Source organism: Cibotium barometz, chromosome 5 (assembly GCF_041138505.1).
Source record: "Cibotium barometz isolate CiBa-2024 chromosome 5, ASM4113850v1, whole genome shotgun sequence".
Taxonomy (NCBI): domain Eukaryota; kingdom Viridiplantae; phylum Streptophyta; class Polypodiopsida; order Cyatheales; family Cibotiaceae; genus Cibotium; species Cibotium barometz.
The window spans coordinates 56,189,097-56,202,421 of NC_141050.1; the positions used below are offsets into that span (position 1 = coordinate 56,189,097).

General features: G+C 39.2%; 1 protein-coding gene across 2 annotated transcripts in view; it reads left to right on the forward strand.

Moving 5' to 3' along the window:
* Positions 1–2,427, forward strand: part of LOC147638668 (cyclin-C1-1-like) — a 103,447-nt gene extending 101,020 nt beyond the window's left edge. For both annotated transcript variants that reach the window (XM_086798620.1, XM_086798619.1), the window contains one exon: positions 2,139–2,427. The gene's annotated coding sequence lies outside the window, so the exon portion shown is untranslated. The remainder of the gene's footprint in view (positions 1–2,138) is intronic.
* Positions 2,428–13,325: the final 10,898 nt, after the last annotated feature.

The window sequence follows — 13,325 nt, forward strand, 5'->3', positions numbered from 1 at the left end:
ATTTCTTTAAGTTTTGTGCAGAGCGTTTATGCTAACCATACTCAAGAAGCTTTTCTAGTTTGGTTAGTTTTTCTCTGAGTGGTAGTGCTAACCGTGCCCTCAGAAATTTCTGAGAGCCAGTGAAGGTTAGAAACATTAGAGAATCCGAGAGCAAAGCTTATCTGGGAGAACCATGCAATGTTTCTTCCATGGTATACCCCGTTGCCTGTGCTAGTACGGGCGTGCCTGTTGGTGCACGGTCCCGGAAGACCAGTGAAAGACAGGTGTGCACCCAGTGAAAGTGGGAGTGTGCCTGTGACTTGGGACTTCTTCGACTATCCAGACTTCATCGACAAGTACCCAATTGTTTGGATTGTATTCACTCCATGTGAGGAGAAATCTGGCCTATTGGCCCGTGACACTCGTATATATAAATACTCCAAGAAATACAAACGTATTGAGAGGGGGGCCGGCCCGCCGGCCCTTTCCGGTCCTAGTGTTGGTGTGTTATTGGTCATTTTTAGTTTTAATGTTGTTAATAATGTCCATTGTTGGTATTAGTTAAGTGCTCTAAAAATGTGTATTTTGTCTTCCGATTTGCAGGCGTAGTTATAGGAACCTAGGACCACAAGCTCGATCTCTGATACCAAGTGAGAACTCACAGCAGCATAGCCACGTCCAAGCACAACCCAGGTTATCAAAACGACTAGACAACGTACCACCGGGAGATGACCATCAACCCCACTTGGGCACTACAACAAACCTTCCATTGGGCTCCCATTCCCGGTGTGACCCCCCCCCCCCCCCCCCCACCCCCCCCCGCCCCGCGCGGCGGGCTAGGGGAGATAACTATGACAAGGTGTCACTCTAGCCTATATATGGCTCTTTGACTTCCCATGTTTTTGCATATGGGATAATCAACACACCTTCCAGAAATTTCATGCTTGAATTGCCTCCAACACCCTTCAATCGAGCCACCTAAAAGACAGGAGTAAGGGCTGCCGAGGACCACAACCCTGAACTCTAATACCATGTGAGAAGTCACAGCAGCATCACCACGTCCAAGCACAACCCAAGCCATCTGGATGACCAAACAATGCACCACCAGGAGGCAACCACCACGAGCATGACCACCATTGCTCCTTGGGCATTGCAGCAAACCCTCCACCGGCCTTCTGGTGTGCTGTCCCCCAAAAATACCAGCTGGGGGAGATGACGATGACAAGGTGCCACTCTATCCAAATATGGCTCTTCGACTTGCCATGTTTTTTCATATGGGATAATCCTTCACAACTTCCATCCATTTTATGCTCAAATTACCTTAACAGAGTGTGGGGCTGGCCCTCGCTTGCCAGGCAACTGCCCCTCGCGTGACGGTATGGGCAGTGGTGGGGTCAGAAGTGAAGAGGCGGCAATTGTGCCACCAAATCTGTTGGGCCTTCAGGTAATCCCAAAGGCAGTGTCAGTGGGACTCATTGGGGCTGTTGCATCTGTGATAGACTGCCGGCCATCCCGAAATCGCTAAAATCCGAAGGGCAAAGAGTAGCCCTTAGGATAAAAGGTGGGGAAGTGTACTTTTCTCAAAAAACATTTTGTTCAAATATTGAACTTATATTAAGTATGGCCAAATCTTGTAAAATCCAGCATAAAGTCCTGTAAAAGCCTAGTGCAAAATCATGCGAAACAGAAGCGAGGCTTTGGCTACCAATCTGGAGAGTGGAAATATAAATGAATGCCCTGTAGCTGTGTATGTGATGGAAAGACCATGGACCCACTCTCTCATGAAGGACGTTCTCCTGCCCACTCCGGTCAAATTCGTGACTGCTGAGAGGCAAGTTCCATCTAGAGGAAGAGTACGGTTTTCATTGACCTTCACCTGTAATTGCTAGAGGGAATTTGGTGAAGGCCAGTCTCATATTGGGAATATATCAGGTTCCTTTGACACAGCACAATGTGAGACAATGCTCTTTGGAGTGAGCCAGAATGGCTCCCTCCTCCATGCTCTTAGAAAGGGTCCATTATCTTCCTTCTTATTCTGATTACAGAAGGATTTAAAAATAAAAAATAAAAAGAGGAGGATATTTTAACATCATACGGTGACAAGTAACTTTTTATAATGGAAGATGTCTTGTGTGATCATTCCTTTTTCCTTGTATCAGGGTTATGGAAAGGCTTGGCAACAATGTCGGAATGCCTATGGTGGATTCGTGGTGAGGTGCAGCCTTGCAACCAAGTGAAGGGGAGTGAAGTTGGCCAGACATGGCATGCATGCATGTGAAAGCTTGGATGATCTAGATGTTAAAAGTCGATGGTAGTGGAGATAAGAGAACATACAGAGAGCCACGCTTCAGTTTTTGTCAGTTTTGAAACTTTGAGCCGAATCTCTAAAAAGTCTACTAAGAGAAGAAAAAATTTCAACAAAAGGTGTTAGTTCTTTGTTTAAGTGTGGGCCCTGTAGTGATAATTATTGCTTTTCTCCCATATAATCTCATTAAAGGCCTGCAGTTTCATTGCACAGTATTAAGGTTCTGCTTTCTAGGGGGGGGGGAAAAAAAACTTTAAGTCCACATATCTATCATGAGGATGTGTGTAATTTCAAACAAAGTTGCAAAGTCATATCTGACTTTAGGCTGGAGATGTAAGGTTTGTTAAAACCTACTATAAAGATTTAAAAAAAAAGAGCCTTGCTAATTTTGTAGTGAAAAGCAGAAAGCTTATGCTAAGAAAAGGAAGCTTTAGCCATGTGCCAAATCAAAGTTACTGGTTTAACAGATAAGATCCTTACACTGATCTTATAACTAGACTTTGACTGGGCAAAGTGCTGTTTTGAGACTGACTTGAGAACTTAATATGGGTTGATACATATGTTGCTCCCAAATTTTTCTCTTGATTTTGTCTCCCAAATTTACTATGGCCATGGCAAGACTTGGATCATGTTTTTGGGACATGGCAAGACCTCGAGTAGCCATTTGTCAGACCACATGGTAGGACTTTTGCAAGGATGTCTTAGGGATAAAGCACATCTTTAAATCAGAATAAAACACATTTTAAACTCATTGATGAGGATTTTGTGGCATTAAATCACATATGCAATAGCACAACTTAACAAATAAGCACGTTTGTTGTGGATCATGAGTCTTTTTTAAGTGCACATGACATGAATTTAGACAAGTGGGTAAGGAGCTTAGGAGTGACCAGTTTTTACTCAAAATTGTCTCCCTTTTTTGTTAAAGGAAACAAAACTCGAGATGTCTTTATGCAATGATTATGATAAATGGTGATATCTCTTGGATGAGATATTTCATTGGATAAGTAACATGAGATATTTGGAACCCCCTCTAGCACACAATCTCTATCTTGTGTAATGGTCACCACAAGTATAAACCATGAATTAGTCAATACACCATTGTCTTCCATGAGCCATAAAAAAGCATGAAGAGTGTCTAAAAAACCATGCTTATATTTGATAGAAGATACACGCAAATGACCTAAATCCATACATAATATTCTTTGTATTTTAGTGTGCTTTATAAATTATGTTCAATATCCCTATGGTCAAGGAGACGTGTCTAAAAACCCGTGTATAATTGATAGAAGATACATGCAAATGACCTAAATCCATGTAGAATAATTGCTGTATTACATTTTTAGTGTGCTTTAAAAATTATTAAAGGGGTTTTTTCAAAGCAAGGTTTAAAAATATAAACTTTTGATGAAAAGCACCTTAATAATGATCCTAGAAGAATATATCCTTAAAGCTTTTTTTGGCACTTGATTTTTTTTTTCCAACTAATATCTTGTGTTGAGAATATTTTCCTAGTAGGAATTTTCGTGAAACAATGTAAAGAAAAATGATTAATTTTTTTAAAAAGCCACAAAAGCAGACTTTTTTTAACAAGATTTTCGATTGTATAAACTATTGCTAATTCCATACTTTTTATAGTGGAACGATTTTACCTCTATATCGTTTCCCACTAATGACATAGAGGCTCATGAGCATGGCACAAAAGCATAAAAGCATGTTTTCTACTAATGACTTGGTGGATCATGAGTATGGCACAAAGGCATAAAGCATGGCTAAGAGGCTCATGTAGCATGGCTCAGTGTCCAAAGGATTTAGAGGTCAAGTCCTACCTTGAGAGACAAAGATAGTTGTTGACTCTTTTATGTACACCTAACATCCTTGCCTCTAGCCTCGGGTGTATTTACATTTTATTTAGACCATGTGAGCCACAACTGTATAGAAGCCTGTCACAACAACCACAAACCTTGTATATATGGGTATAGATACGAATCGGGTTTCCACTTAAGTGGGCGGTTGGGCAAAGCCCTCTTATATATATATATACAACTTTTGATTTTATCAAGTGCAAAGATTTCTTCTTCTCTTAAGCTCTTGCCTTCTTGCTTGCTTAATTGTAGTGTGCATGCTTTTGTGTGTTTATGGCGTTTATGGAATGTGCATTCTTGCTTGCTTGAGTGAGTGATTGAGCATGATTGTAGAAGAGGGTGCTTCAAGCTTCCTAGCTTATCCATAATCTTTAGAAAGGAGGATTACTTAGTTGATTAGAGAGTAGAGGAGTAAAAACTAGAGGGATTAACACACCTCTTGGCTTCTTTAGCCTCTCTAAAGGGACTTCCATAATCCAAGACAAGTGAAGTAACCACTAGCACTATGATTCCTTGCTATGGAGCAAGAAAGTTCTTAATATGAATAAATGGTGTTGCAGTTGGGGATCGAACTAGTCTCAGAGGAGGTAAGGGAGTATAGTTACTTTTCTAATAAAAAATATTTTTCTCACGCTGTCTTGTCCTTGGATGCAAATCCTTGGTTGAATGTTGAGGAAATGTGTAGGATTGGAGTTACATTGTGTGATTGTTTGTATGATTGTAGTGACAAGGAGTAGATTTGTGTGAGTGGAGTAGGTTTTTGCTTCTAACCTTAACCTCTTTTGTATTTTATAATACTTAACTTGTTCAATTCTTTATCTCATTGGAGTGGTGAAATGAAGAGCAATGTGTCTTGGATGTGATTGAGGTGAGCTATTTCTCCACTTGGTAGATTTCATCATAACGAGCATTAGCCTTAGATTAACTAGGACATTTGTGTATATTAGTATTTTTTAAATATTTTTTTTCTTAGATTATCTTAATCAAGGCATTATCAGCCAATATTCAAAATTGTTGTCATTTAGATCATCGATTCACGATCGTCAGTTTAACATTTAGATTATTCGCGATACTGATCGCCTGTGTTGGGATCATCTGCAGTTCAATCGTACACATTTTTGGCGTGATGATTCTCATATCTGATCGTTGTTATCTAGATCACCTCATTAAGATCGTTGATCTTACGATTGCTAGAAAATCAAGATCATGTTGATTTAGATGGTGTGACTTCTAGATCATCCATTTGTTATATCCAAATCTCGTTGATCCAACTAGATTCCAAAGAGTGAAAAAAATGAGGAAAAACTAAGAACTCGCAGTTGCATTGAGCATATGTATTTAGGTATGTTTTTTCCTTCTTTTTTAACTTATTGTTTTCTTATTTAGAAAAAAATTTACCATAAAAAAACTCAAAAAACCTTAAAACCATCATAAAAGGAACTTCCACACCAAGTGATTTTGGCATTGGACTTAGTGCTTATGCATTTGCGGTTAGGCTGAATCATTGCCCAGTATTATTTATATCTGACCTTTATGTGAGACTTTGTCTCATGCACTGACGCTAGGAGTGGTATTGGACCTTGACTAGAATTAACCTCTCTTTAGTGCTAAACACACTAGTTCAGAAGTAGACCAAGAGCCCCTCTCACGACAAAAGAGACTAGATCAGTACTATGCGATATTAACCATGTGCAGCTTCCACAAGTGGGAATGGAGCCACAAGAGTCTTATGATACGAAAGAGGCAAGGTGTTGTACAAAACACCTTTGCCTTCTTTTTTTCTTAAGCATCATGTAGATTAAGGTTTGAGTTTTTTTTCCTTTTTTTTTTGCAGATTCAAATTGAAACACTTTCTTGAAATTTGGTATAGAAAATGAGACTATTTCATCACTAAGCCTGAGGATTTTAGAGGTGTAACATGTAAAAGTGGTGTTTGAGAACATACAGGTTTTTGGTTGTTAGCTTGTAAAGGTGACAAACTTTGAAACTATTCCAACTTTAATTTATTGATTACAGAATGAAACGAGGTTTCTAATGGATATAAGTGAAAGTAGAAAATCGGGGGATTAATGGGGGAGGTAAAACAAGGCATGAGATGTGGTGAATGAGAGGTAAGTGTGGTCGGCTCTTATAGGTGTGGGGGGTTGGTAAAATCTGGTAAAAATGAGAGTAGATGACCCCATGAGGTAATCCATTGTGCTAGTGCCTTCGCTGTAAGTAAGGCTGTTGGACGTAGGCCAACGGGATATTTGTCCCTCTCACGAGACGAAAGAGACTAGATCAATACTGTGGGATATTAACCCTGTAGAGCTTCCACAAGTGGGAATAGAGCCACAAGACAAAAGAGACTAGATTAGTACTATGGGCTATTAACCCTATAGAGCTTCCATAAGTGGGAATGGAGCCACAAGAGTGCCACATATTCATGTGTGAATCGTCAAGAAGGGCTTAGAGTGCTTGAGAAGCTCATCTGAGTGGAGAGAGACTAGCTATAAGTGAGAATGTGGGTAAACAGCTTGCACACTCAATCTTCAAGTGAAACCTATGTGCTATAGTGTTATGGGTATCATTGAATTGTGAAGGTTCCCATTTACATATTGACCTTAATGGGGTGCTCTTGGAGTGATTGGTCACTTTCGGTTATGCCAGAACATGAACCACAGATCTTAGATAACTTAAAAGTTGTTGTCACTTCGTGCAACATCGGGACATGAATTTTTTGTAGATTTTGAGGGAAATATGTATATCCGCATGCAGAGTCCTTTTGATGGCCCAATTGGGGCACAAGGACTAGCATAGAGTCCTTGATGAATTCAATAGCTCACACAGAGCTGATGATCACTTAACCTTGAAATGTAATTAACAGATTCTTCCTGAGGAGGGTTAGAGTCAATCAAGGTGATGTAGGCCTATATGAGGATGCCCAAGGCAACCTCTTCAGTATCACCAACACAGGAAGGGATGCAAAGGGAAACCACAAGTTTCTAGACACTCCACTTATTAACAAGAGTTATCATCCCATAGGTGATCAAACAGTATATATGGATGAGGACGAGAAAACTTTTGGAAGAAAACCAAAGAAGTTCAAACCTAAATACTTTACTCTATCATCTGAGAACTTTCAGAAGGCCAAAGATGTGTAAAAGAATGAACCTTGAAATTTGTATGAGGACTTTAATCAACTATGGCTAATGTAAGTATATTGTAAAGACCTTGGCACTTATTTCACCATTCATAGGGTGTAGACCACTTCTACCCAACTACCTCGTGTTAAAGGGTCAACAACCCCACTCATGGGGTGTAGTCCACTTCTACCCAACTACCTCGTGTTAAAGGGTCAACAACCCCAACAGAGGCCCAACATGAAGAACCTCTATATTAACTATCATTTTTCATGATGCCCCGGTAAGCTACCTCTGCCACCATCAAGGGTGCCCAAAGCTTCCCATCACATGACCTTGCATATGGTTGCAGATTGGTCCCAAACTATACCACTTAACCTCTGTCTCCAACTCCATGGCATATCCGTTGGGACTCTCCACTTCTTGGTGGCAGTAGCTTCACCACCGAATTGGATGATGCAAGGACGCAATCACTATTAAGAAGGACTCACCTAACCTACCATAAGGCTCTTTCCCATCTTACCCATGCAAACTTGCACTTATCTTTTGTAAGATGACATGGAAACCTATAAAGTAGCCTTACCAATGAGCTTGATGTCAAATAAGGAAAGTCGAGTATTTACCATACATAGTTGCTTACGAGGACTAGTAATAGAGGCCGGACCATTTTTAAGTTTGGTTAGCCTAGTATGAAAATTAGTCACTTGTATATAAGTCATTTTTGACAATAAGCAATACACAATCATTTCCTTGTAATAGTTTTCTTATGATCTCTCTTTCTTCCCTCTTCTTGCTTGCTTGTATGCTTTTGAATTCATGCTTGCTAGATGGATACGTGCTTGAATAGGTTTGATTATAGGTTACCTTTTGCATTAGCCGCTTCTTTCTCCACCTTTTGTGAGAGAGCACCATCCTGAAGACGGATCTATGATCGCCTCCCATCTAAGCACTTCCATCTAGGCATTGAGAGCTCTCCCTTCACCCCTTTGACAAGGAGAATTCCAAGAGTGAGGACCTGACAGGCGAGCTAGTGCACCCACACGAGAAGTTATAGATTTTGGCTCTAAGGCGAGACCCAATGATACATGCCTTGGTGTTAACCCATTCTTAGGGTTAACAAGAGCTACTACCATTATATTATATCAAGGAGTCAAGGTAGATACACCAAAAGGTCATACATTCAAGATATGAAGCAATGGTATCCAAATCTACAACTTGGACGGGTGCCCATAATGGTCTTGTGGAATACTTATGGTGATTTCTGCTTCTAGAGCATGTGGTAGTAAGTTAGCATAAAGTTCCAAGTGATGTACTTCATGGATATATTATGAGAGTGGTCATTGTAATAGCATTAGGCCTCTTATGAGCCTAAAGTGCTCGATCAGTCACAGTTTAAGTGAGTGTGAACATTCTCTAATCTACGCATTACCCATTGCCCATTGTCTTGATTAGTGGCTTACCATGAAAAAGATGTGGTTTTGATGGTGATTTGTGTGATGTAGTGAGTTATTGCTCACTTTTTTGTTTTATAAAAAAAACCTTTTTGCTTAGTTTTTAGCTTAAATCATTGTTTTTTTTTGTTGTTGATTTAGCTCTTAGGGCTTGCACATAGAGTGTATTAGGCTTTTTTTGCTTCCATTACATCCAAAAAATGTAATAGAATGCAATTCTTGGTGATTTTTAGTTCTCTATAGAGTTAAAAATAGAGCTAAAATCATTAATTTTTGTTTGATTTTTAATCTCTCTCCTCAAGGAATTCAAGGATTGCTTCCCCTAGAAATATATAGAGGGTGTACTGCTTGCCTGAAGTGGTACAACACATGATTCCAATCATGGAAGGATCCAGACCATCCAAGCAGAAGCTATACCATATGAATCCAAAATATGTAGCGACTCATTGTTGCTGCGGATTTCATCTACGAAATTGAGCACATCGATTGGATCTCACCAATCGTGATAGTGCCAAAAAAGAATGGAAAATTGAGGGCTTGCGTTGATCTCAAAAAGGTCAATGCAGCTACCAAGAAGGACCATTACCCATTGCCTTATACCGAGAACATGTATTGGAAGGTAGTTGGTGAAGAAGCTTACAGCTTCTTAGATGAATTCTCAGGCTATAATCAAGTATCCATAGCACCAGAAGACTAGCACAAAATAACTATCAACACGATGTGGGGAACATATGCTTACAAGGTTATGCCTTTTGGCCTCACTAATGCCATAGCCTTCAAAGACTACTTGCAAAAGTAGTTGGAGGTATTCATTGATGACTTGTGTGCACACTCACGATGGTTTCAACATTTGGCTTGTTTGATAAAGGTGTTTGAGCGATGTCGACTGTATCGTATATCCTTAAACCCTTTTAAATGTCAATTATGGGTCAATCATGGTGTAATCCTAGGGAATATTGTATCTAAAAACGGTATTTTTACACACGAAAGTAAGGTAAAGTTGATCTTGGAATTACCACCACCACCACCCACCAACTACAAAGTTGTACAAAGGTTTATGGACCACATTGGGTATTATTGTCACTTCATTATATTCTATGCTAAAATCGCTAGACCATTGTATAGATTGTTTATTGTCTTTGAATGGACTGAGGAATGCCAAGAAGCATATGATAAGTTGAAGAAAGCACTTGCCAGTGCAACTATCTTGAGACCACCCACCTGGGATCTTATGTTCCACTCACATATCGATGCATCAAACTTCGCAATAGGTTGTGTATTGGCACAACCCGAGGAATTCAAATTGGATTACCCAGTTTGCTTTGCCAGTCATCAACTAAATGATACAGAGATAAATTACACTACCACGGAGCGTGAAGGATTGGCCATGGTTTATGATGTAAAAAAATCTCGACATTACTTACTAGCCAACGGTATGATGGCTTTAATGTAGAACAATTTCTTTTTGACATGAACACATGGCCAAATGGAAGAGGCATGATACTATACTATCATCGCCTAAGGTGTCTTCCAGGCTACATGCATATCACCTTTGAAGATATGGTCGACACAGGGTTCTAGACCTCTCACTCTGCCTTTCAAAGAACCTTAAAAAAGCTTTAATCACCTTGTAAATTTTCCAAGCATGAGTTTGGCAATCAGGTCTTTCGGCCTAGGTAACAAGTTCTGAGGACAGAACATACAACGTGTAGGGGGGATGCTAATCCCATTTTGGATTAACAAATATACTCATTAGGAAATTTTTGGACCCAAAAAGGGCCTCCTAAGGATTCCTAATTTTAAGGTATTAGAGCTTAAAAAGCTGGGCTTAAGGGAGACAAAGGCTATGATCACCCCTATTTTTTGTCTTGCCACATTAGCCATACCCCCCGAGTTTCACTTTTTAAAGGGAATATTCTCATACTCTCTCTCTCTTACTTTTTGACTTTTCTCATACTTTCTCATACTTTTTGAATTTTTTTATCTTCACTCTCTACAAATTAAATCTTTCTTGTCAGTTTGAAATCTCCTTTCTCACAATAACTCTCACCATATCTCCCTTCCACATCAGCAAAACATTCTCGTATTTAGGTGGGCTTAAAAAAGTAAAAATTTTTAATTTTTAAATTTTTTACATTTTGAGGTGGAAAAAACACCACTCAGCCAATATGTATGATAAAAATACTTTTTTCCCTCCAAAAAGCTTATAATTCAAGGACAGAAGCCTGTCAGGAGCCAGTACATCCATAACTAACTGTCAGGTCCCCACCACAACCCCATAAACATAACTAGCTATTAGGAACCATGAGATTCCGAAATTGTGGGGACCCCAAATTTTTTTTAAATTTTTCTCATAAATGTAATTTATTAATGAAAAACTCCATGTTAGTATATTTGTATATCAAAAATATCATTTTCTACTTAGAAAAACGGATTTGTGTTAAACCTCCAACAACAAACCTTTAACAGTCTCTCTCTCTCTCTCTGAGAGGATCTCTCTGCTTTAGCTTCTTCCTCTGCTTAGCTATGGAGCCTTTGCAAGCTGTGTGTATAGCCCCTTGTGAAGCTAGAAAACGGAAGGTTGATTTACACATTTCGTATTCCTGAAGAGTATGGCAGCTCTAAAAAAACCCATCCTACTGATGCACAATCTGTCCAAGCTCATAGGATAGCTAAGGAGAAAAATGTAGATCTTTGGGTTGATGGGTGTCTATATCCAATTGACCCTCCATTAAGAGCAAACCATCTTTTATGTAATTGTCCAAGCTCATAGGATAGCTAAGGAGAAAAATGTAGATCTTTGGGTTGATGGGTGTCTATATCCAATTGACCCTCCATTAAGAGCAAACCATCTTTTATGTAATTTTTTGGTGAAGGAGAGCTTGGCTTGTTAGGATACTGCAAAAGATTGACTACAAGTGGAGCTTGGCAAACCCATATTCTCTAATATCAATTGCAAGCATCACAATTCACTCTTTTATAATGTCAAGAAGGACTTAAAACATTATCAGATAAAATGAAAGAGTCATGAATGCAAAAGACATTGGCTACTATAGAATCTCTTGCATTTAAAGGTGGAGCATGGAAGAAAAGGATTCATACAACAAAGTAAGTAACATAAACTTTCATTATGCACTCAATGATTTAAACAAAATAGTCATGATTTGTGTTCTGCCAAGAATTTTCTGCAACAAGAGGTGTGTGGTTCTAACAAAGAGGGATGGAAGGATTTGGTCAAAGACATTCTCAATACCAAAGATATTCTCTCAATTATTATTGACCCTCATCGTCCTAAAATACGCCAAGCTATTGTCAGCAATGTGGTGAGCGAGATTACCACCTCCATCGATTCTTCATCAATTCAACATGCTTGTGATGCGGCTGGAATCAACATGAAAGGGTACCAAGAAATCCGTCAGGTTGAAAAAGATGCATTTCTAAGACAAGGGATCAATGGCACTTAAATTCCTACACTCAAGGTGGTTCACAATGTCAAGCGTATCAATAATGATGATGTGCAGCGAGCTATAGGATAGTTTTATCACGTTGAGGGCACACTAACATTAGACATAGGGTCGAGCAGAAAGAAAAGCAAGACAACAAGTACAGAATTTCACTATGATGTTTACAATAACATCTTTGTTCATATTGAGAGACTACAATAAGTTATGGTGAAGTTCTATGGTCTTTCACTAGAAGGTGAGAACTTGCAATTGCTACTATTCATGTTTTTCAGTATAAAACGAGGACGATTATTTTGTTTTGAATATTGTAAATTACCGTTTATTTGCAATTTTGGGGAGCACACTTTCATTTGTGCTCAAGCTAGATGAGTGCCAAATTGTGAAAGGTCAGAAGTTGAAAGATATGAGCATTACGTTCATGAATGAGGCCATGATATGTGCATGGGAAAAGACTACCAAACCAAGTTTTAGTGTGCAATCTGAGAAAGAGGTCTGGTGGCTAGGTGCATTCGAGGTACCAAAGGAGACACATGAGGTATTAACATGGATGTTTGAAAGGACTCTCTCGATAACAGATGTAATAAAAAAGCAAATTGATGGTCAACTTTTAGATGTAGAAAATATAGGAAAGCTCAAGGTGGATTGGTATCTTGGGGGAGATTTAAAGACAATTAAATGCATGATGGGTTGTGCTCAAGGCGGCGCGACATCAAGATGGCCTTGTCCATACTGTAATGCTCAGATTGATATTCCTAGGCAGAGAAAGACAAATGGAAAAGGTATGCAAAAGGTTGGTTCTATTGGGAAGGATGCCTCCAAAGGTCCCAAGAAGAAAGGGAAGAAGCAACATGAAGATGCAGTAGATCCAACCGAGTCAAGTGACGAATGAAGATGAGGAACAACCAAATGCAAGATGCGTAGAAGGTGTCATGTCTCCTGATATGCTAGGAGAACTAAACAAGAATTCAAATTGGAGCCCCATCATTAATTTTCCACCACTAAAGAATATTCACTTTTGCACACTTCATGCATTCATGAGAATCTTCGATCGATTGCTTAAGTGCCATATTAATTATGCCTTCACAATGCCTTCACAATGCCATATTAATTATGCCTTCACAATGCCTACACAAGAGAGT